We start from the raw sequence: 22,893 nt of genomic DNA on the forward strand, positions 1-22,893 counted from the left end.
CCTTGACCCTCCTAACCTCTGACATTATTCACTTCCCCACACAATTCTAAAAGAGATTTAAAAGGTTGACCTCATGGTTTGTTGGGAGAGTTATGTTTGCTCAGCAAAATGCAGCTAAAAGTAGCTGTTGGAAACAGGAGGGCTCCCTGGGTCAGTTGCCAGATGGAAGGAAATGAAGGTTATCTTCCTCAGTTTCCAATCAAGTATGGACAGTTTCTCATCCTAGTTCTGAAACACTGGAAGTTTCTTGCCCATCCAACTTCTTTCTTCCTATGTTTCTCTAGAGTCTGAGCTGTGCCTCGTATTCTTTCAGGTCACCGCTGTGCAGCGTGCCTGCCAGCCTGCTGCCATCCATCATGCTAAAAGCCCTGGCATGAGGCTTGGGGCTCTCAGCCAGGGAAGACTGGCAGCCATTGACACTCCTTTCCCGCCTGATGGTCATGCTGGCTTCTCCTGAGAGCCTCTGACTGCTGGCTCCTGAAGCCAGAGGTTGTCTTGTCACAATGCCCTGCTCAGAAGGCTGTGTCTTGGGTTGCTTTGTTGGGACAGAATCCCCACCAAACATCAGCTGGGTGGCAGTGCCTCAGGCAGAGAGGGGAGCCAAGAAATTATCCACCACAAAAGAACATGAACCCAAGCTGAATCTGAACATCTGTTTCCTATGTAACGCCCTTCAGAAAGCATGGCATTGTTTGCTTTCAAAATCAGTTCCCAGCAATCCAGGAAAACAAAAAGCCATCAGTGTCTGAGGTAAAGCTGGCTCTTCTCAATGTGGACAATAATCCTTCTTCCTGAACCTTGGGGTCCTGAGGGATCCCAACATTGCCAATATTTAAAGATCATGCAGACTGATGTTCTGGCAGAATCTATGAACTCTGATCTTCATGAGAAAATTGGAGTTCTCCAATGAAGGGAGAGAAGTAGGAATGTACTTTTAAAGCCTTGAAGAATCTGGGAAGGGACTACCTCCTTAAGGCAGAGTAGAATAGCTGATCTAGAGTCCAGACCTGCTGTTCTGGTGAACGTCTGTGGCCAGAGGTTCCACAACCACAATGACCAGGACATGGGCTTGGGGTTACATAGGCCCTGGAATTGATGAGCTCTGGGCAAGAAATGTAATTTCTTGGAATTTTCACTGGTCAAATGGAAATAATAATGCTTTATATATGGGGATATTGTGTGGATTCAATGACCTAGCACTTATAAAGCACTTGAATAGTGTCTAGCATTGAGTAGATGCTTAATATTATTAGTTATTTTTATTACTGTCTTTATTAGGCTCACACTATCAATCAATTCTCATGAAATACATTCTGTTTGGCATATTGGGTTTTTTAAATAGAAAACAGAAATATGTGATTTCTTCCTTTGAAGAGTTTATGTCCCAGAAGGTTTAAAATGATCTAACCCACAGGGGACTTTTCCGCTAGTTTGTCATGGGGGGAAGCAGATTAGGAAAGGAGAGCTTTATGAAAGAAGTTGGATAGTAGACTCTCAGTAACTACAATGATTACTACTTTCCAGTTGCACCCATTCATCCGCTTAACCAGTTTATTCATTTATTAACTCACCAAATTCATGAAGCAATATTTTTAAGGGCCTTTTCATGTCCCAGCCAGTAACTTTGACTGGGAAACGCCTGAGGTATTGTGGTCATGGTATGGAGTGGGAATTATGGTCTCGTGGTGAGATCTGAAATAAGCCACTTTGGTCAAGCCAACCTCTTGATTCCTTTTTTTTTTTTTTAAATTTTTTTTAATGTTTATTTTTGAGAGAGAGACAGAGACAGAGAGTGAACGGGGGAGGGGCAGAGAGAGCGGGAGACCCAGAAACGGAAGCAGGAGGCTCCAGGCTCTGCGCTGTCAGCACAGAGCTCAACGTGGGGTTCGAACCCATGAACCATGCGATCATGACCTGAGCTGAAGTCTGGCGCTTAACTGACTAAGCCACCCCGGTGCCCCAATCTCTCGATTTTTGTCATAGATAAAGGTAACCCCCAAAGAAGTTTTGGGGAAAGTAATGATTGGCCACTTCCTCACACCTCACTACCAGGTTATAATGAAAGCAAGTTTTAGACCAAATCCTGTCACATATACAGACATTATTAGATAAATATTCATTAGCTAGCAGACACAACACAGTTCATACAACTGCTCAGGGAGCCCAAGTCTTAGATCTAAGCCCTTTTAGATGCTTCCCTCAGACTCCACATGAAAGGTTCTTTCAAGGTAGGCTGCTATCACTTCTAATGGGTATCAGACAATCAGAAATCCCTGTGGCACCTGGGCGGCTCAGTCAGTTGAGCATCTGACTCTTGATTTTGAAGCTCAGGTCATGATCCCAGGGTCATGGGATCAAGTTGTGAGTCGGGCTCCACACTCAGCTTGAGATTCTCTCTCTCTCTGCCCTTCTGGGTGCACTCTCTCTCTCTTAAAAAAAAAAAAAAAAAGAAAGACATCCTCATAAATCAATAATTCATCATGGAACTTGTTAACGAACAAGCCTCAGGCACCATCACTAAAGATTCATGCCTCAGCATATTTTTACACCTTGTAAATGTGAGAGGACCTCTGCAGTATTTTCTAGCAACTCTACCTACCTCAAATGCCTTTAATTTCACCACTGAAGGCCAATTTCTAACATTAGTCATGCGTATTAATCATCAGTATTTTCTCAATAAAGCCCTATTTTGGACACTGAGTATACTAATTGGAAACCTACTGGTTATTGGTTGAGGTGTAGTAAATCAAAGACTGACTCTGGAGCAGGGTACTTTCTAATGGAATGTAGCTGCTGCCCCTTCACTGTGCTTTCTTGATTAGTTCCAGGGTTTGGGCTTCACCTAACAAACACATGTTTTAAAATAAATCACAGGTGCTAGAACACCTGTGCACAAAGGTGACTCACAGGATAAACTCAACATCATCTGGGATCTGACCATCAGTTTCCCAGGCTCAACATTTAATTTTGTCTTTATATCACAAAAGGAAAGCTCAAGGACCGCCTGGGTGGCTCAGTCGGTTAAGCATCCATCTTCAGCTCAGATCATGATCTTGCAGTTGGGTTCATAAGTTCGAGCCCCTCATCAGGCTCTCTGCCAGTGTGGAGTAAGCTTCTGATCCTCTGTCTCACTCTCTCTGCCCCTCCCTCGCTTGTGTGTGCTCTCACTCTCTCTCTCTCAAAAATAAATAAAAGTTTAAAAAAAAAAAAGGAAAGCTCAAATTACTCAAGCTTATGGAACCTGGTTATAAACCAGAAAGCCACATTATTTGTTTACAATGAGATCTCAAACCACCAGGCAGCTTTGATATTAATAGGATAACATATTTTCTACCCGGACACCATTTTAAGGGGAAGTTATCATCACAAAGTTGCTTGTGAACATTGGACTCTGTACAAGAGCCTGTGGTTAGCAGGTATAGACCTGCCAGAGGCACCTGAGTCCTTAAGCCAGGGTACTTTTTCTCCTTATCTGAGCCCAAATGGACATTGCTAATTGCTGACTTTGGGGGTTCCATGCTCCATCTTTCTTCTGTTCACACAATAGGCCAGAATTCAGGCCACTGTATAATTCATTATGTTTCTACTTATGAAATTACCGTGATATTGTGGTTCCAACTCTCTAGAAATATCTGTTTTCTTCTTTATTGAAGTTTGGAGTATAATCAAATTCTTCCATCACGCTTTAACAGGGAGATAGCTTTGAGCGTGTAGGTTATACAGATGGAAATTTCAGAGGACTCATGAGGCAGTGTTCTTTTAATTACAAGCAAATGAAAACCCAACTCAAAACCTCTTGGTTTATGTAATTTCAAAGTTTCTGGCACAGCTGCATCCAAGGGATCAGACAATGTCATCAACCCAGTCCTTTGGATGTGCTCTGCTGGATGTTGGCTTCGTCTTTAAGTAGGCTCTTGCCACGTGGTGGGCCTCTAATGGCTCCAGGTTCACATGCTTATGGTTTCAAGTCCAGTTGGAAAAAAGCTTCTCTTTTTCTCAATAGTTCACTAAAAAACTCCTGCAATTAAATTGAACTGGCCTGGCTTGGGTTACATGCCCATTGCTGAACCATGGTGTTTAGGGGGAGAGAATTCATGGATTGTCTAGACCTTGGTTACATGGCTACTCCTGAGATCTGGTTTTTGTGCATGGATGGAGAGTGAGTGTATCACAATGATGTTGTTACCAGAAGAAGGGGGATGGGTTCCATGTAGGCAAAACCAACAAGTATTCACTGAAGAGGCAACCTGATGTATCTTCTCTCCAATTTCTAGGGGGGTTATTCTCCTTTGTGCCACATATGTCCAAAAAGTAGGTAGAATGGATGACATTCTGCCATCTAGGATCTCAGTCTAGTAGGGAGAGTGTGCACAAATGACCACCACAAACAAACAAATAACCCAACAAGGCAAACATCATGTGAATTCAGTATAGAGGGCAAATGGGAGTTCTGTAAGTTTAAAGGAAAGAGGATTAGTGTAGTGTGAAAAGATAAAGGAAGGCTTCATGGAAGAGGTAGACTTTGAGCCCTGAAGGATAGGTAGGATTTTGGGGGGAGAGGGGTGGGTGGGAAAGCACAAGCAGGGGAAGGGCAGAGAGAGGGTGCAGAGAATCCCAAGGGGGCTCAGTGCTCACAGGCTGACAGCAGTGAGCCCAATGTGGGGCTCAAACTCATAACCAGTGAGATCATGACCTGAGCCAAAGTCTAACACTCAACTGACTGAGTCACCCAGGTGCCCCAGGTAGGATTTTGATAAATGGAAAGACAGAGGGTCTGACACTACAGGGAGGTGGAGGGTACTACACCCTGGAAAGAGCATGGTGGGTATGTCTTTTGTGTCTATGAGATGCTTCAGATTGTGTGTTAAGGATGCAGTCAAAGTCCATGTGATGTCAGGTTGAGCAGTGGGTCCGTGGTAGGTTTGGGCAGCTTATACAGGGGGAATGCCTTCTGCAAAGGGTAAAGGTGAGTTTCAGGCATTGTGAAGATGTCATAGTTTCTATTTCAGTGTTTCTGAAAGTGTGGTCTGGGATGCGTTTTAAACATGCAGATTTCAGCACTGGTCCCAGACTGATAGAATCAGAATCTCAGAGGGAGTAGGTCCTTAGCCTTTTTGTCTGGGGCTCAGCCCACGCAGATTGTGAGATGTTCTCCAAGCCTACATTCAGCTCTGCCTATCATTTTGACCGGAAGGCCCACTTCCAGTCGCATTACAATAAAAACCTTGTAGCCCTTCCAGAAGACTAAGATTCTTCTGCTCTGCCCCACCTTTACGGCTGTGGCTGGAACCAGAGGCAAGGTGTCACAGCCTCTGGGCTGAGAAGAGTAGAGCTGATCATGGATCCAGAAGGGGGGGCAGGGTACAGGCCTCTCTTGACCTGAAGGAAGAAAGCGAGAGCCTTATCAGATCCACAGAATTGGCCAAGTAGTTCTTCCTGTCACTGTTCTTAATTGGGTACATAGGTACAGACCAAGAAGAGAGGCTTTCGGATTTTGTTTGGAAAAACCCAGACTGCGTGACGTCTGTCAGCACTTAATCTCCAAGCGCACTGAGTACTAATAGACACAAAATGCAATCAGTGGCCTCCCATCCTTTGTAGTGGTGGGCGGGTTTACACTGCAGGTAAATAAACACTTCCATTTCGCACACATTGTCAATAGCTTACATTTGTTTTTGCCTGCTACGGCGCTCTGCATGGAGTAGCCTGAACACTATTATTCTTAAATTAAAGGCTGTTTCCTCTGAGGAAGAAAGCCTGAGCCTGCTGGTAGTTCGCTACAGCAGCTTTTCTGAGTTCATGGTCCTCCTCACACCTTGGGAACTGCGTTAGCATTTTTTGAGAAAGGTAAAAGTGGACCGTGCTGTTTATATTCTTTAAATTGAATCAAGATTCACTTGAAACATACAACGCTCTACCAGAAGTGGAAAGATAAGCTAAAGGGCAGACACGCCCAGGTGGGCCTTGTCGTTTTCTTCTCTGCTTGTTAGTGCAGATGCCTGTTGCCGGAAGACCTGGGACACCAAGTTGGGTGGCCCTGGCTGCTGTGCAGTCCTCCACCTAACCATTGCCTCCACCTCCCTCTTCTGAGATGGACTCAATTAGCAGGGCTGGTGGAGTCCCCTTCCCAAGATCAGGTTCAGGAGGAGGGCACACATGGGCTGCCCAGGGGAATCGCCAGTGAACATGCCTTTCCAACCCTGGTCTGTGTCTCCATAGTACCCTGGTTGTCCTCTGTGGCCCCAAGCTCATGCCACTCAGGGCAGGCAAACTCAGGCAAAGACAGTATCTGAGTCCAGGAGCTCATTCTTCAATTAGTTGGCTCCCCTTGGCCTGGGACACCAGCGGCGTTCTTTCCCTAACTCTGCCTACTTCCTCCTCCTCATTTTATTTTGTTCTCAATTTTCAATCCCTTTGGAAGAGAAGTGCGATTCTAATTCCTCCTGGGTGATTCCTAGCATGGTGATGAGTCTTTGCTTTCAGCTTCCTGGCTCTGCTATCATGCGTGACCTTTGGAATTTCATGGCTCCCTGCCAGAAACCCTGGTTCTTCCCAGCATCTGTTTAAACACGGTGCTTCCGGTATCAATGCCCTTTGCCTTTCTAACCTTTTTGTCATCTGGCTCTGAGTTCCAAAGGGGATTTTACTGCCTGTCAGGTCAATAATGTTGCCCTGTGGCTGGAAGAAACGCCTTAATAATACATTTTTGTGTGTGTGTGTAGAGAGTTGCTGAATTTTAAAGATTAGCAGTTGGAGAAAATTTCAAGCCTTCTTTTTACATCTTGAAAAGACCAGCCCTTAGTCTGGCATTCAGTGCCCTCCTCCATGTGGGCTAGCTTGCCTTCGAGCCTTTCCTCCAATCAGCACTACTTTCTTTTTGCTTCTACTTGTACTTTATCCAGTACCCTGGCCTCCTGGACTTTGCTTAAGCTGTTACTTCTGCCTGGATCACCTCCCCCCCGCCCCCCCAGGCTGTTTTCGATTTCTGCATGGTGCAATTTCCACCCATATTCTAAGTGTCAATGTCCATTCCAGAAAGCTTCCCCAGATCTCACTGCATCTGATTTACTCTCCCCCCCACCACACCAGACCCTGCCCTCCCAACCTGCTATTTAAAAAAAATTTTTTTTAATGTTTACTTACTTTTGAGAGAGAGAGCACAAGTGGGGGATGAGCAAAGAGAAAGAGGGAGACACAGAATCGGAAGCAAGCTCCAGGCTCTTAGCTATCAGCACGGAGCCCAATGTGGGGCTCAAATCCACAAACTGTGAGCTCATGACCTGACCTGAAGTCAGATGCTTAGCCGACCAAGCCACCCAGATGTCCGGCAACCTGCTATTTTGAGACATAGCCACATTGATACAGCTGTACTGAGATATAATTCAGGTACCAACTCAAATGCATCCATTTAAAATGTTGCAATTCAATGCCTTTTAGCATAATCACAGAGTTGTACAACCAGTCCACAATCAGTTCTAGAATATTTTCATCATCCCATAACCCAATTCCATACTCTCTAGCCATCAATCTGCTCCCTGCCCCCAATCTTCTCCAGCGCTAAGCAACCACTGATCTACTTTCTATCTCTATAGATTTACGTCGTCAGGACATTGCATATAAGTAAAATCACACTATATGTGGTCTTTTGTGACTGACTTCTGCCACATAGAATAGTGTTTTCAAGATTCATCCATGTTGTTACTTGCATCAGTACTATTTCATCGAAGAGGCACACTTTAAAAGCACTATAACATCTCTGAAATAAGGATGCATCTTCAAAGCAATACTGTGCATAGGTTAAATAGCAGCAACTTTTTTTTTTTAGTACTTCTTAATGATGCATCATCCAATCAATGGCATCAAATGCAATGAAACGTTATATTCACATCTCTGCTCTAACCCCTATTGCAATCAGCGTTGTAGCCAACCCATTTGTTTATGTGTCCATCTTGTCCTGTAAACTATAGGCTCCAGAAGGATAGCAACTGTCTCTTAATTATCTTTGGATGCTTTAAATTACCTGGCATAGCACTTGGCTTTTAGAAAGTGCTCAGTAAATGTGAAGAATATGTTCTATTCAGAGACACATACTTTAACAGTAACATGGCAGAGCAGGAGAAAGGTGCAAAATCTTCATGCACACTTTTTTTTTCATGCACACTTAATGACTATGTGGTGTGCTTGTGATTGTTAAATTTTTGGTGACTGATATAGTTATTTAACTAAATATTTAGGCACCTACTGTGTGCCACATCCTGTGTTCTAGGAAGACATGGTACAAAAATGATCATGACACATTCCCGCTCCCAAGGAACTCATATTTTGGAAAGACATTTATATAAATGGTTATACAACAAGGAGAATGGGTGTGGTGTAGGGGCTCCCAATTCCCTGAGACAGAGAGGTGGAAGAAGCTAATTAGAAAGTGGTGCCTATTGGAGCGCCTTGGTGGCTCAATTGGTTAAGCATCTGACTTTTGGTTTTGGCTCAAGTCATGATCTCACAGTTTGTGAGTTTGAGCCCCATATCAGGCTCCATGCTGTCAGCTTGGGATTCTGTCTCTCTCCCTCTCTCTCTCTCTCTCTCTCTCTCTGCTTCTCCCCTGCTCATGCTCTCTCTGACTCTCTCTCTCTCTCTCTGTCTCTCTGTCTCTCAAAAACAAAACAAAACAAAACAAAACAAAAAAAGGAAGTGTTACTTGTCGTTAATACACAGGCATTACAAACATGGGCTTTACAGTCTGATAGTCTTGAGTGACCTTGTGATTATGACATTGAATTCTCCATGTCTCTATTTCATTATCTGTAAAGTGAATGTAATAAAAGTATGTATCTCTTACAGTTTTAAGAATCAAATGAGACAATGAATATAAAATACCTGACATATTAATAAATGCTCAAATAAATGATAGTCATTCTTGTGAATTTTAGATCATTCAGCCGTGGGGGATTTTACAAGTTATTTAGCCAGGGCGCCTGGGTGGCTCATTAGTTAAGCATCTGACTTTGGCTCAGGTCATGATCTCATGGTTCATGAGTTTGAGCCCTGCATTGGGCTCTGTGCTGACAGCTCAGAGCCTGGAGCCTGCTTCGTATTCTGTGTCTCCTTCTCTCTCTGCCCCTCCCCTGCTCATGCTCTGTCTCTGTCTCTAAAAAAAAAAAAAAAAAAAAAAAAAAAAGATACTATTTAGCCAACCCTCCCCTAATTTTATCCTTTTGAAAGCAAAGCACCTAGGGCTTAACCTCTAACTGGAGGAGGTGGAGTGGGCATCCAGGAGACACTGGAAGCAGGAGACATTAAAATGGCCAAGAATTTTTGGCAAGATGGGCACTCTGGAGGTGAGTTTGTGAAGGCCCGTTCCTCTGGCCCAACCCATTGGCTCTCCTTTTTTCTCCCCCACAGGCAGCCACTTTGTTCACTTAGGCTTCCTATTCATGTATGTAAAATGTGCCCTGTATTTGGACAGCCCTTAGCAGGAAAGTCTCAGCCCAGCCTGGACCATAAGTTCCAGTTCCTTCCTGGATATGATTTTTCTCTTCTCAACTAACCTGTACATTCCTTGGACTGTCAGGGGCTGAGGTTTCTGCATTTCTGTTCCTCAAATTCTTAGCTGGATTGGCAAAGGAGTTCTACTTAAGTTTTTCATGTTTTTTTTTAACTTTTTCCTTTGAAATACTAACAAGTATTTTTGAATGAAAGAATGGGGAATGAGTATATTTGAGATGAATTATGAATAAATGCACAAACAAATGGTTACAGGGCTGGCTATAACAATTGTTCCTCAAGCAAATTACATTTTGTTTTCAAGGGGGAAAATGAAGTATAGAATGAAGCTAAAAGAATTATACTCCTTTATTAATATTTTTTCAGTTTTATGAATAACATCTTATAATATCACTGTTCAATCAACAGAGCTAGAATAATTGGGTTTTGATAGTTGGTTTCTTTTCTAATAGACATGGCATCTGGAAAACAGTGTTTTATTTTTTTTCTGCTAACTAGACAGACTGATGAAGCTGTTGGTCCCATGGTTACCAATCTTTGTCTAAAAGAAGATGCTGAATGATATAGAAGGCTAAGAAGTATTTTTAGAAACTGTGTATGTTCTCCTCTCCCTCTGGGTGGTGGAGGAAGGGGTGGGACTACAGTTTCAGGACGCTGGTCTTTCAAACCTGGGTCTGAGCACAGGAAGGCCCACGGGTACACTGTCAGAAGTGGGGTTCTACTAAACAGAGGGCATGAGTGTTGACTCAGTTAATAGAAAATGTGACAGAAAATCTGAACTAATAGTAGTTTAAGCAAGATAAAGTTCATTTCTTCCTCACATAAAACAGCTCCAGATGAAGATAGTGCAGGGCAAGAATAGCTCCATGGTATAGGTTCCTTTCAGCTCTGTGCTCCATTCCAAGGGGTGTGGTCCTCCAGTTTCCAAGATGGCAGCTGGAAACCCAGCCACCTAATTGGAGGGACAGGAAGGAGGCAAAAAGCTCAAACCACTTCCTTATAAGTTTCTTGAAGATGGCAAAGAACTCTTTTGTTTTTATTTTATTTTTTTTTATGTTTATTTTTGAGAGAGAGAGAGAGAGCGCAAGAAGGGGAGGGGTAGAGAGAGAAGGAGAAGCAGAATCTGAAGCAGGCTCCAGGCCCTGAGCTGTCAGCACAGACCCTGATGCGGAGTTGAAACCCACTAACCATGAGATAATGTCCCAAGCTGAGGTCAGACACTTAACCAACAGAGCCACCGAGGCGCCCTGGCAAAGAAGTCTTTTTTTTTTTTTTTTTTTACTTTTTTTTTTATGTTTGTTTATTTTTGAAGAGAGACAGAGCATGAGTGGGGGAGGAGCAGAGAGAGAGGGAGACACTGAATCTGAAGCAGGCTCCAGGCTCTGAGCTGTCAGTACAGAGCCTGACACGGGGCTCAAACCCACAAACCATGAGATCATGACCTGAGCTGAAGTCAGACAGTCAATGAACTGAGCCACCCAGGAGCCCCAAGAACTCTTTAACTAATATTTCATCAACCAGAACATAACCATGGTGACACCAGGCTTCAGAAGAGGCTGGGAGATGTAGTCTTGATTCCAGGTGATCATGTGCCCAGATTAAAAACCACAGTTGGATTACCAAAAAGGAGAGGAAGAATGAATACAAGAATAGCAAGTAGCTATCTCTGCCATAAGGGCACGGGGTCCCAATACCGGCCCCTGAGGGTTAGGATAGGTGTGGATGGTGGGTGGGGAGCTGGGGCTTGTCAGCGTCTCCCAGGCAAGTTCTGCCTGGTAACAGGCCTATGTAAAGTGCTGTCCTGGGAGTTAGTAGCTCCCCCCCGCCATAAGAATGGTTCACAAGACTTTGCCCTACCCCCTGGAAGGCCCCCACTCTCACCCTAGGATCTCTTCTGAATGCAACAGGAATATTTCATCCCTCTACTTCACCCCTTGACTGCTTTCCTTTGAGAGAGATTTAAAACTAGGCTCAGGCACTTGGTGAACATGTCATCTTGGCCAAGTGATTGAACATCTCTGAAGCTCATTTTCCATACCTCTGAAATGTTAATAATCTATAATAAAACATAATAATAATAATAATAATAATAATCAGGCCCAACACAAAGTAGGTACTTAAAACAAATGTTAACTACTTTCCCAACCAAATGGGCTGTGTGAAAGTGGAACCCCTAGTCAAATTAGCACTTTCTTCAGATATTCCAAACTTTACCCATACTCTGATCCAATTCTGATTTTGTTAAAAAGGCCAGAACTTACTAAGAGCGTACTATGTGCTAGGCACTATTCTAAGTGTGTTGTGTGTTTTAACTTCATGACAATCCTATGAACTAACCTTTACTATCCCCATTTTACAGAGAAAGTTTAAGTAATGTGCCAAAGCTCTCCTAGCTAGGAAGTAACAGAAACTCTGGATCCAGGTGGTCTGGGCCCAGGGCCTGTGAGCTTAACTGCTAGTGATAAAGCTTCCCCAGGAACTCTCCTCCCGCCCTCTCACCTGTTTAAGATCTTAATCAAAGCTTTGTAAATTTAGCCAGGATCTGACCCTTTTGAAGGCCCCCAACCCCTCCAATCCTTTATCTTCTTAACTTTGTCTCTTACAAAATCTTTTTGGCTGGGGTTAATGATCAGTTATTTAACAAATATTTGTGTCAAGGCTCCGTCTTTCTCTTAAGAGTTCACAGTCTTATTAGAGAGATAAGAAATTGAACGACAGCTATACCATATGACTCAGCAATTACACTTCTGAGTTATATAGCCAGAAGAATTGAAAGCATGGACTTGAACCATGTCTAATGTTCATAGCAGCATGTTCACAATAGCCAAAGAGTGGAAACCACCCAAGTATCCACTGATGGATGAATGGATAAACAAAATGTGGCGTATACATACGATGGAATATTATTCAACCTTCAGAAGGAATGAAATGCTGATACATGCTACAACATGCGTGAATCTTGAAGGCATTATTCTAAGTGAAATAAGCCACACACAAAAGGAGAAATATTGTATGATGCCACTAATATGAGCCACCTAGAAGAGCGAGCTTCATAGAGACTGAGAATAGAATGGTTGTTGCTGGGGCCTGGGAGAAGGGAGCATAGTGTTTAATGGGCACAGAGTTTCAGTTTGGGAAGATTGAAGAGTTCTGGAGATAGTTGGTGGTGGTATTTGCACAAGTGTGTGAATGTATTAAAGTCACAGAACTTTACCCTTAAAAATGGCTATAATTGCTAAGAGGCGGCAGAATAGAGGCACTTGGCCTGGTCATCTATTCCGTCGCTGATATGACCTTTTCCCATCTGCTCAGTTCCTTTTCCTTGGTGGGTCTTAAAGCCTTCCCATCTCTTGGTCTTCAGCGTGGGCCTGTGGGGGCCGTTAGGAGGCCAGGAGCTGCCTGGCAGAGTAGCTCTGTTGCTCCGGGGTAAGGTGGGAATCCTGCACGTGTGGTGCAGTTTGCTGAGGTCTGGACTGGAGCAAAGTGCAGGCAGTCTGGGGCTTAGAAGCTGAGGTCTGACGCCTGTCCTGCTATCTTAGCCATCCGGGTGAGTGAGCATGAGGGTGTGAATGAAGGGGGCAAGAGGAGATGGAGGGAAGTGTAGGGATCAGAGAAGGTTTGATAGAGCTCAGTTAGCATGAAGGAAAAGAGCACCCACAGAGGACGCCCAGATTTCCAGTCTGGGTGACTGGGTAGATGGGAGCGCCACTCCTGAGATGTGGAATACACGGGGAAGAATGTGTTTTTTGGGGAAACCCATGCGTTCCCTTTTCCACTTTTGGATATGCCGAGTTGAAGGTTCTTATGACACATTGGAGTAGCCAGTTACCCTAAAGGAAATATTGGTTTTAATTTTATACAGCAAAGACAAAGAAGGGTACACTAGGAGGAGAGCAGATTGAGATTTAAAAAGAAAAAAGAAGAAAGAAAGAAAGAAAGAAAGAAAAAAAAAGTGGTGTTTAGAGACCTTCCAAAGGGACTATAGGACCAGATGTACAGCTTGCATAATTTTGTGCAAGTCTGGTTTCTGATTTATGTTTATTTTCAGCCAGTAACCCACACTCATTTTGCTTCTCTTGGTTCTTCTTAGTGAAGACACTGATTGGGATCCAGAAGCATGTGTGAAATCCAAACCATCATTCCCAGTGCTTGAAAGGAAGCAGCAAAACCCCGTTGGTTTTGGTTTATAAAATGCATCCTTAATAGTGTGTCATTGCCCTTGCTGTCTGTTTCTGAGCTTGACTTCCCTTCAGAAGCATTGTCATTGGGGAGATGTTTCTATTATTTAATTTGCTTTGTTTTTTAGATTATTAGTGTTGAGCTCCCATTCTACACCTACTATCACTCCAGCTGCAATCTTCAGACATTAACTTCTGGGAGCACTGAACTGTCCTCAGCCTGTCCAGCCTGTCCCCTCCCTCTGCCAGCCCTCCCAGGCTTGTGGATTCAACTACAGCAGTCAGCAAACTCATACCTTTCTCCTTCTGCCTGAACTTGGGACTGTCTTTCTCCACATGCTAGCCTTCTTTTGAGTTTTCCTTCTTCTGAAGAAAGACATGGGACAATGACTTTTGGGCACTGTCCCTTTGCTTATCAGTTTGTGTTACAACAAAAACCCAGAAACAGTCTTGTTTTTGTGTGCTATGCTGTGGTATACTGAGTGCTTTTACATTCATTATCTTCTTATCACCTCCTGGACCTTAATTTCTTCATCTGTGAAATGGGGATTAACATATCTACTCATCTTTCATACTTCACACACTTGTAAAGACTGTGATTGATAAGGGATATAAGAGCCGATGGGAAATGACCAAATCTGATTTGTTAAAAAATATATATAGTGTTAAACTTATAGCTCTGTTTCTGAAGCTCCTCAGCAGCTTACACTCCTATTTTTTTGTTGTTGTTTTTTCAAAAGAAACTGCCAGCTCCCATTTTAGTGTTCTTTTACATGAATAATATTAATTATAATAAAACTCCATTAATCAAGCACTTCCTGGAGCAGATAATAATTACATTAAGAATCCCATTGGGGTGCCTGGGTGGCTCAGTCGGTTAAGCATCCTACTCTTGGTTTTGGCTCAGGTCATGATCTCACAGTTCATGAGTTCAAGCCCTGCATGGGGCTCTGCGGGGACAGCACGGAGCCTGCTTCAGATATTCTCTCTCTCTCTCTCTCTCTCTCTCTCTCTCTCTCCCTGTCTCTCTGACTCTTTCCTGCTCTCTCTCTCTCTCTCTCTCTGTCTCTCTCAGAATAAATAAATAAACTTAAAAAAAAAAATCCCACTTAGTTCTCAGCCTTGAAAGCGGGTACAAATATGCCTATTTTACAGGGGAGGAAACAGAGGCTCAGAGAGGTTAAAACAGCCAAGTCTAATTCACACCGTGAATAAGTGGCAGAGACGGGTTGTCAACCATGTTTGATGTGAATCTGGAGCCTCCGCCCTAACCTCTACAATTTCCTGATTCACTAGCTCTCCATTTTTCAAAGTAACTTCTTTTGCTCCTCCTCCGCCTCCTCCATCCCTTCCCTAAAAGCATCTTTACCCTCAGGCCTCTGAAAGTGTCCATTTTGGAAACCACAAGTAAATAAAAGAAACCTGGTCGGATGCTCTCCACAAGCTTGGGGCAAGTCTTGAGTGTGGGGTGGGAAGCTGGAGGCAGAGGGAGGGGAGGGGAGGGGAGGGGGCTGACTGGAGGAAGGTAAACACTTTGGACTGTTTGCTGTACCTCTTTGTCTTCACCCAGACAGGGGTGGACAGATCCATGGAATACATCTCCCAGTGGAGAGGTTCCGCCTCCCCTCCATGCCCCCACCCCTGCTCCTTTCAGCTTCCCAGTCCCTGGACTCCTCCCTTTTGACAGTGATGTTTTCCACCCGAAATCTAGCATGCCTTGGGGGTTGGCCAGAGGAGGGAGGGATTGGGGGCCCAGCCGGAAAGGGGGCTGGGGAGAGGAGGAAGATTAAGAAAAGAAAAGCAGCTGGAACTCATCTCCTGGGGAAGGTCCAAGAAGGAGGCCCAGGCCCTGGGAAATCTGCTCGCCTCCTGTTATGCACAGCCCCCCTCCCAGCTTCCTTTTCAGTCTGTGTAACCCAAGGATTCTAATCATTCGTGGCAGTTCCCCACAGCAAGCGGTGCAGATAGCCCAGCAGACACAGGGACCCCCACTGGGAGAGAATACGTGCTTTCAAGCTGCAGGGAGCCCGTTGCCAGAACTTAAAAGATGTCCTTCCAAATGTCAACATTGCAAATCAGGAAAAAAAAATCACTGGGTGTACATGACTCCGGTCAGCAGGATGGTGTGGCCAGCAAATATGTGGATATTTAGTGACAAAGGATGATAAAGGTACTGAACTTGATAGGCGGAGAATTTTAAAACTTCAGTATTTCTGCAGGACTGGTCTCCAGAGGAGCTCGGCAGAGGGTCCGAGCCCATGTGTAAGGAAAGGAACCAGGAAATGAGTTTAACTGACTGAATGTGGGGGAGAGTAAGAGTATCCTCTAAGGAGGGTCTTAAAGTCATTCCAAGCTTGTTTTAAATTTAGAGAAAATTAGGTCATTCTGGAATCATCCTTTGGACCGAGCATGAGGTCAGGAGAAACTATTTTAGAAAATAGATCATATCATGTCACTCCCCTGCTTGAAACCACTGGGAGCTCCCATTAGAATAAAAATAAATCCTGAACTTCCTGCTGCAGCCTGCAGATTTCATGACAGACCCCTGCTGATGTTTCCCACCTCATTTCCCATCCAATAGGCTGTAGCCTTGCTGGCCTTCTTAGGTGTTGAGAGCATCTGCTCTTCCCTTTGGCTAGAAAAATGTTCCTGGCCTCAGCTTATGATGGTGTTTTTCAAATTACAGGTCATAACCAATTAGTGGGTGGTAAAATTAATTTAGTGGGTCATAACCAATTTTTTAAAAGAAGAGCTTAAATATAATAGAAATATTAGACTATACCATAAAATAAGGATGGGTATTGTTTTTATGAAATACATATGTGTGTATGTGTATCCTGGATTATGATGTAAAATAAAATTCTTACTAATGAATCTCAGTCCATAAGCTTTGACAGTCACTGACTTGGGAGTTGGTGATAGATAATTTAGGCTTTTCCACCCCCACCCCACCCCTAACCAGGAGCATTTTTGATTTAAAAGAAGCTTTCTGATTTCTTTGTAGAGGCATTATTACAAATGTTCAATAGAAATGAATTGAGCCTAGGGCGCCTGGGTGGCTCAGTCAGTTAAGTGTCTGACTTCAGCTTAGGTCATGATCTCATGGTTCAAGAGTTTGAGCCCTGCATTGGGCCCTGTGCTGACAGCTCAGAGCCTGGAGCCTGCTTCAGATTCTGTGTCTCCCTCTCTCTGTTCCTCCCCTGCTCGCACTCTGTCTCTCTCTCTCAAAAATAAATAAAGATTAAAATAAAATTTAAAAAAAAGAAATGAATTGAGCCCGGCCTCAAAGACCATTAACCAGCTTTAAAAAGTTTTTATGGATCATACATGAAAAACGGTTAATGTCTTATGTCTTTATGTTGTATGACCTTGTTGTACTCATAGGAGAATGGCTGCATATGGGATCCATGGTTAAAAGTCTTATGACAAGATGGGCTTAAATGGCTCTGCTGGTTAAACATCTGACTTTTGATTTGGGTCCAGGTCATGATCTCAGGGTTGTGAGATCAAGTCCCATGTTGGGCTCAGTGCTGGGCATGGAGACTGCTTGAGATTCTCTCTCTCCTTCTCCCTCTGCCCCTGCCCTGCATGTGCTCTCTCTCTCTCTCTCTAAAGAAAAAAAAAATTATAAAGAAGATAAAAAATTTTTCAAAAGTCCTATGACAGTTATTGCTACTTAGCCGACCCAACAACCTTTCCCAAGTCCTATTCACTTGTCCTATTTTACTGCGGAGGCTGGCAAAACTAAATGTTCCACTTTCTCGACTCCCTCGCAGCTAAGAAGGGCCATCACACAGATGTGGTCAAAGATATAGATGAAAGTCTGTTCAAATGTGGCTGAAATTTTTTTTTTCCTTTTCTAATAAAAGAAACTTTGGTTGGCATTGTCTCCATCTCTTCGTTTCCTCCTGCTTTGAATGAAGACGAGAAGCCTATAACTGCTTTGGATCTGCAGCCACCATCTTTGGATGATGAAGGAAAGTCCTAGAAAATCACAGAGATTCTGGCTCTGATGGGAATTCTGCAAGTTCTGCTTGTGTCATATTTGCTGATGTCCCGAAGGCTAAAGCCGCGCTCAGAGTCAGTATGGCAGTGGACTACACAAAGGTGTGGATACGAGAACACATGATTCATTGGAGCCATTAATATAACAATCTGCCATTTCCTTCCTCAAGATACTTTATTTTCATCTGTTGAAAACTGGTTGTAGTATATTCATTTTATTAATATAAGACACTTGGCTGTCATCTCCAAAAAATTATCACAGTAAGTATGCAAATCTATGATGTCTAAAATGTGAATGGTACCTTTTTAGATGCAGTGTTGTGGTGCAGTGCGCAACCTGCACAACCATACTTATGGCCCCAATAACTCTTAGCAGCCCATGTTGAGTGTGAGGGTTAGTTTCAAGCCTTAGGTGTCTTTAGTACTTCGCATCTAATACCATGCCTGACATTTTATGAATGCAGGTCTTCTGTCACTTTCTCCAAATTCTGTTTGCCTACCACAGAGCTGCCAGAGTTAGATTTTTAAGCAAAATAACAATGGCAACGAATATATTTTGAGCCCTTCCAATGTTCCAAGCACTGTGCTAAGTAGCTCACTTAATCCTTACAATAACCTTAGAAAGCAAGTGTCTTTATTATTCCCATTTTATAGGTGAGAAAATTGAGATTTAGATATATGTAACCTGCCACAGATAAGCCAGCCAGTACAAGGCAGAGCAAAACCAGAAGTCAGGTCTATTTGCCTCCAAAGTACATGTCACGTGTCCTCTGGGATCCTTGGACCACCTGCATCAAAATTACCTACAGTACTTGTTAAAATGCAGAGTCCTGAGCCACATCTTAGACTTAATAAAGCTTGAACTTAGCATGGTTTATGAGGTTCCTCCTAATTTTGCCTTTGCTCCCCTAACTTCATCTTGGCTGGTCCTCTCCATTGCACTTGCTGCCCCCTGCACACAAGTACGCACACTGCAGATGCACACAGAGGCGTTGGGCATACTTGGAATATGCTGGCCCCTTACCCTTGTACCTGAATTCACACAATTCCTTCTCAGAATAACTCCACTTCCGCTTCTTCCCCCTTACTCACTCTGGTGAAATTCCTTTTACCCCTCAAGTTCCAGTTGAAAAGCCAGCCTTTCTGAGAACTTTTCTTATTGCCCGTTCCACAGACAGGCTGCTGCTTCTTCGGAGCTTTTCTTGGTACTTACCAGATAGCTCTACTCCACACTTACTGACAAGTTGATTTTTTCTTCTCACCCTACTTGCTGCATCCTCAGTGAGGCATTTAGTAAGGCTTTTTGTTTGTTTGTTTAAAGGTATAATTGACATGTAACATGAGTTTCAAGTGTACAACATAATGATTCAATATTGTATATATTGCAAAATGGTCACAGTAAGTCTGGTTAACGTCCATCACCATACATAGTTACGAATTTTTTTCTTGTAATAAGGACTTTTAAGATCGTCTCTCTTAGCAACTCTCAAATATGCAACACAGTATTATTTTTATTTATTTATTTATTTATTTATTTATTTATTTATTTGAGAGAGAGAGAGCGTGCACTCAAGCAGTGGGGAGAGGGAGAATCTGAAACAGGCTTCCTGATGTCAGCACAGAGTCCTATGCAGGGCTCCGTCTCATGACCATAAGATCGTGACCTGAGCCCAAACCAAGAGTTAGATGCTTAACCGACTGACCCACCCAGGTGCTCCCACAACACAGTATTATCACCTGGAGTGATCATGCTATACGTTTCCATTTCCATGGCATTTGATAACTGGAAGTTTGTGTCTTCATAAGTTTTAATAAATGTTTTTCAAGAGTCAAATGATTTAAAACAATATTTCTAATGTAAAAATCATAATTTAGTAATAAAGTAGGTCTTAAACCTCAGATTATATTGGAAAGAAAAACACACACACACACGACCACAAAGCAAGATAATTAAAAAAAAAACAAACAGAAAATAGGAAGAGGTAAAATGTCATGTTCTCGACTTACAAAGGGAAATTCAGACTATTTTATTCTAAATGCTAGTATTTAGAGCAAATATAGAATCAAGACTATTTACTTGTTTTTGTTCTATTTTATTATAGAAAATTCAAATCTACACACAAGTAGAGAGACCAGCGCACGGACCCATCACCCAGTTCCAATAGTTACCAACATTCTTCTGTTCTTCTTTCAAATGATGCCAACAATTAAGTTAATTTAAAAATACCCTTGGGTGTGACATTGCAAAACCAGTCATGCTTTTTAAAAGAATGACAGTAACAGCTACCATCTGGTCATTAGTGAACACCTAAAGACAGGAATCACTGTGTGATCATTAGTTTCCTCTCTATGTTGTTATTGGGGAGCAGGGAGGAAGAGGACCCAGACTGCCTTGGTGGGGGCTGACAGCTTGGGGGTGGAGGGGAATCAAAAACCCTTTCCCTTTGCTGCTCAAATTCATCAGAAGCTGGTTGAAAGCTTGAAAAGAAGAAGAAGAATTCGACCAGAAGTTTCTTTGAAGGGAAGCAGATAAAGGTTGTGACTGGAGCCCTAAATTCACAGTGACCTGTATCTAGACTTTACGTGATATCCTTCAGAAACTGTCCAACTATATTGTTTTGTGAGTGTGTGTTAGGGATTAATTTGTTTAATGTAAACGTCTAGAATATTTCACTCTTGTGACTTTATTGGCATTTATCAATTTCTTTAAAAGGTATTCTGGGGGGCGCCTGGGTGGCTCAGTCAGTTGAGTTTCCGACTTCGGCTCAGGTCATGATCTCATGTCTTGTGGGTTCGAGACCTGCGATGAGCTCTGTGCTGACAGCTCAGAGCCTGGAGCCTGCTTCAGATTCTGTGTCTCCCTCTCTCTCTGACCCTCCCCTGTTCCTGCTCTGTCTCTCTCTGCCTCAAAAATAAATAAACATTAAAAAAAAAATAAAAAAGAAATAAAAGGTATTCTGGGAACCTCAGCAAATGGAAGTTCCCTGGGATGCTCTTGACCCCTGAAAGACTGGTGGAGATTGCGATTCAGAAAAAGTTGAGGTCTTCAGTGTTGTCCCCACTTTTCATCATGAGGGGCTTCTGTCTGATGCTGGTGGGAAGAGTGCCAAGGTTACAATTGGGTCCAAGAGTGGCAAAAAAGGAAAAAAGACAAAGAAGTCACTGGTGACAGGGGAACATTTGGCTGGAGAGGCAGCAAGAAGGAAAAAACAGGAGAGAGATGTGGCGGACAGACTGAGATTGGAAGTGTGAGAAAGGGGAGTGCACCACGCTCTTGGGGTCCATGAAAGGAAATCTGAACTTAGCTTTTATTTAATCCAAATGTCTTCAACTTTCCTAGGAGAAACCAAGGCCCAAAAGGTGGAATCCTAGTAATTAAATCTGTAAAACCTTGAAAGCAAGTCCCACGATGCCTGCCCTAGAGATTTCAAGGCGGATGCTCACCACAGCACAGGCAAATGGAAAAGGGAATTTCTGCCCTAAAGGAAAAGGAATACCTTGAGGCACCCATCTCCCCCCCCCCCCCCACACACACACCAGAGCCCTCTCAATTAGATCCCAGAGGGCTCTCCACCCCCTCCCTGGGCTGTCCAGCTTCCCAGTAAGGGGGAACAATGAAGGAATTCGGGGTTTCCTACCAAACATGCACTGACCAGATTGGAAGCAACCCCTTGGTAAAGCACGCAGTCAGAATTGCTGACGAGGTCCACCCTCCTTCCCTAGAAACCCGGGGAGTGGGGGTAGGGGAGGCATTGCTGAGTTGGTGATGTCCTGGAGAAAGGGTGGCCTTTGTGAAAAGTGCCGGTTCAGCTGGATGCTTGGGATGACTCCTCCCAACCACCCTGAGTTCTCCTCCAGGAGGGAGAAGGGTGCACAATGAGAGGGTGTGAGGACTTGCTTGGCCAGGCTGGGAAGGCTTGTTGACCATGGCAGTGACAGGCTGTAGGGTGGGGAAGGACAACTAGGGTCTGGGAGAATGGCCAATAGAGAAGGCCTCTGGGGCGGTTCGTTAATGAGCTCATTCATCCAGGCAGGTTAATGGCCAGCAACTGTGGTGCCCAAGAAGCAGTTCACACAGCTGAAGGTTAGGGAGCTAAACAATATGCAGTCATGATGGTTTCCTCTGCCTGTGAGTCAGCAGGCAGTATGTGCAGGAGAGGGTGTGGATAGACCAAGAGAATGTTCTTTCTCCTTTCTAGTAGCAAGTGTGGTGAGCATGTGCAATGGCAATAACTCAGAAATACATTACCCAGAAATCTAAAAATAATGTGATTTTATTACAGCAATAATTATTAATAACATTTTGAAACTATTTTTAATTTGTACCGCCTAGTTAATTTGATCGACTTTAAGCTGTGCGGGGCTCTCTGTAATGAATCAACAACACATGTTAGGCTTTTGCAGTGGAACACCTTTCTGTAACAAGCTGCATCCTTTTGGATGTTTATGCACGAAGACCAGCTACACGGAAATGTGGATGAGGCATGAAATTCCAAGATTGCAATAAACAGCAAACACAGGGAAAAACTACTTATTTGGGATGAATGATGCTCTTTGCCAACTGCCTGTTAAAGCATTTTGATTCCAAGTCAGGAAGGAGGGGAGGGAGGGAGGGAGGGAGGAAACATCTTTAGGGTGCATTTAGTAATGCATTCCTGCCTCCCGAGTCCATGCATCTTTCTTCCTTAGCACTCTGTTTTTATCTTTGTTCTCCTTATAGCCTCTTTCAACATTCTTCAGCTGATAGATAGGCAATGAGGCGTGAAGAAGGTGAAGCATCCAAGCTGGAATCCAACACGAACCTGGTTCTCAAGGAGACTTCTCTTAAGACCTCACTACCTCTAGTACAGGCTTAATTCCCAGCCCCTGTGCCCGCCCCCCCCCCGCCACCCCCCCCCCCCCCCCCGTTTTGAAGCTACTTCCTCTCCCATTCCTGAGCATTTGGAGGCACAAAGCCAACATCAGGGGTGGCAGAGGAGCAGAAGGGCCATTCGGTTCTGGCTTCATGTACATACAGAGCCTCACATATGGCCTCTGGCAGAATCTCCAGACGAGCTTCTCTGCACGCAGTCATACCAGCGCATGCGTGCCATGAAAGGCTCTTTAAAATATACCACAATTAAAATGTCTGTAACTTGTTTTGGCGTGTCTTCATTTAAACTTTTTTTTCATGTTTTATTTATTTTTGAGAGAGAGATTGACATCA

The 22,893-nt window shown here is 43.6% G+C and overlaps 1 long non-coding RNA gene across 2 annotated transcripts; it reads left to right on the top strand.

Annotated features, from left to right (window-relative positions):
- Window positions 1-564: 564 nt before the first annotated feature.
- On the top strand, window positions 565-22,534 carry LOC122237720. 2 transcript variants are annotated; one of them, XR_006216331.1, is made up of 3 exons: window positions 565-750; window positions 17,552-17,948; window positions 22,408-22,534. It is a non-coding gene; the product is annotated as an uncharacterized LOC122237720 (long non-coding RNA). The 2 variants fall into 2 exon arrangements; XR_006216330.1 differs by lacking the exon at window positions 22,408-22,534 and adding an exon at window positions 19,790-20,318.
- The last annotated feature ends 359 nt before the right edge of the window (window positions 22,535-22,893 follow it).

This window comes from Panthera tigris, chromosome B1 (genome assembly GCF_018350195.1).
Source record: "Panthera tigris isolate Pti1 chromosome B1, P.tigris_Pti1_mat1.1, whole genome shotgun sequence".
Lineage (NCBI taxonomy): Eukaryota > Metazoa > Chordata > Mammalia > Carnivora > Felidae > Panthera > Panthera tigris.